The 2,500-nt window shown below is 44.6% G+C and overlaps 1 protein-coding gene across 33 annotated transcripts in view; it reads right to left on the bottom strand.

The window, feature by feature from the left end:
• The window catches only part of DZIP1 (DAZ interacting zinc finger protein 1), a 60,999-nt gene that overhangs the window by 30,787 nt on the left and 27,712 nt on the right, over positions 1–2,500 (bottom strand). The gene's annotated exons all lie outside the window — the stretch shown is intronic.

The following is a 2,500-nucleotide window of genomic DNA, read 5'->3' on the forward strand; positions in this document are numbered from 1 at the left end:
GGGATTACAGGCGTGAGCCACTGTGCCTGGCCAAATCTTAATTATTTTATATTCTCAGAAACTAGCACAATCCCTGGCCCTCAGCAAGTTCTCAATAAATGTTTACTGAGAAAAAGAAGGGGCATGGTGGGGATTAGAGGGGAAGAGGGAGGAAGAAGGAGAGGAAAAGAGGCAGGGAGGGAAAGAAAGGGAGAGATGCAGAGGACAGAGGTACAGAGACACACAGATTGTATTCATCTTTAGAGATAATGTCCGGGAAGATCATAGACTGGACAAAAAGAATTCAGGAAGAATTTGTTTTCAATAATTGGAGGAAAGGTGCTTAAAGCAATTTTAGTAGTTATTTAAACAGAGAGGGTTAAAAAAAGGGGGGACTTGAGGCCAGGCATGGTGACTCATGTCTATAATCCCAGCACTTTGGGATGCCCAGGCAGACAGATCACTTGAGGTCAGGAGTTCAACACCATGCTGGCCAACACGGCAAAACTCCATCTCTACTAAAAATACAGAAATTAGCCAGGTGTGGTGATGGACGCCTGTAATCCCAGCTACTTGGGAGGCTGAGGCAGGAGAATTTTTGAACCCAGGAGGTAGAGGCTGCAGTGAACCAAGATCATGTCATTGCACTCCAGCTTGGGTGACAGAGTGGGACTCGGTCTCAAAAAAAAAAAAAGGCTTCATAACTGGGGTGAAGGACACTCCAAGTCTAAGGCCTGGAAATGGTGACGGGGTATGCAGATCAAATAAATGAGTAGGAGGCATCTGTGCCTGAGATGAGCATATCAGGACACCTAGGCCCGCATTTCCTCATTTGCTTGCTTTTAGAAAATTAACACTCACTATGTACTAGATGCAGTTCATTTTGTTGAATCCACACCACATTGTTATGGATACATGTTTTGGCCCCATTGTACAGATAGAAAAACTCAAGTCTAGAAAGGTAAAGTCACTGGCCCTGAGAAAGAGGGTGGAGCCCAGACTTAAACTTTCACATGCAAGTTTCAAAGTTGGTGCTCTTTCGAGAGCCAAGGAGGGAGAATCGCTGGAGCCCAGGATTTGGAGGTCAGCCTGGGCAACATAGTAAGACCCTGTCTCTACAAAAAGTTTTAAAAATTAGCTAGGTGTGGTGGGGTGAGCCTGTAGTCCCAATTCCTCAGGAGGCTGAGGTGGGAGGGCTGCTTGCGTCCAGGAGGTTGGGGCTGCAGTGAGCTATGCTCATGCCAGGCGACAGATTAAACCCTATCTTAAAAAAAAAATAAAAAAGACCTAGGCAACACATTAAACCCTATCTTAAAAAAAAAAGAAAGGGGGCAGTGTCTTAGCATCCTGCACGGTCTTGCCTCTGAAATGCTCTGTGCTCCTGAGGCTGAACAAAACACTGGGTTGAACCAATCTAGAAAGATTTTCCGAGTGAAACCTAAAAAGAATCTTTCCTATCCTTGTGGATACTAAGAGCCTCCCCCAAGGAGGGCATTGTCAAGAGCTTTTCATACATCTTTACAGGTCCCTGGAAAAGTGGCCTCCAAAGCAGTCTGGGAAACATTGAGCTAAAAAATAGAAGGAAAAGCCAGTAAAACTGTCCAGGCTGCCGGATGGAAGTTTAGGATCTTGGCCCTGATCAGCTACATGGGGAGCTCTTCCAGCCCAGGAAGAAAGGAAGTGTGGGAAAATCTGAGAGATGACATCATTTTTAATATAGGGGTTAAGAATGAATCAGAAAGGGACAGAAGAGCGTTCACTGAAAGAGGAATGGAGAGGGTCTAGGCAAGACGTAGCCAGAAATTGTTTTGAAGTTTGCAGCTCATGAGCCCATTTCTTGTGATCCCATTTCAAGCTCTACGCATTTTTCCCTACCAGTCCACATCATCCCATCCTCCCTTCCTTCATTATGTGACCATTTGACAATCTCCCAAGCTCTCCAGAGTCTTCTGTTGGGTAAAAAGGGCAAGCCATTGCTTATCTGTGACTGCCTCTGAACTCTTACTAATGTTATTTAAAACAAAAAAATTTGCCAAGAATCTAGGTAAAGCAATAGAAAGTTGGCAAATGCAACTTCCCCTAAACAGAGAAATACAATATGTGCATTGTGGGAACAGCAGGCACCAATCATGTGGAATAATTAATAGTTAGGACTCAGGCAGAGATTACTAAACCTGATTGAATTCACCCCTCTGTTAGGGTTTAAGAGAAAAGAAGGGAGAGGTAAGCAGCTTCCAAACAAGCCAAACCAACAGATGAGGAAGGAGTGCAGCCTAGTGGAGGCACAAATCCCCCCACAGACACAGTACGTGAGGCGTGCACCTCACTCAGAACCAGGAAAGGCCTCACCTTCTTCCTCCGTGACAACAGTCAGTCTTTCTCTCTATCACAACTTGAAATGACAAATTGTAAAAACTGCAACTTGCATTCTATTCTAGCCCAAAGGTCACTGAAATTCCCACACCTGCCTGAAACACACTTTAAAGCAGCTAGGATTTTAAAATCTCCCCACTATTAATAA

This window comes from Callithrix jacchus, chromosome 1 (genome assembly GCF_049354715.1).
Source record: "Callithrix jacchus isolate 240 chromosome 1, calJac240_pri, whole genome shotgun sequence".
In the NCBI taxonomy this organism is placed as follows: Eukaryota; Metazoa; Chordata; class Mammalia; order Primates; family Cebidae; genus Callithrix; species Callithrix jacchus.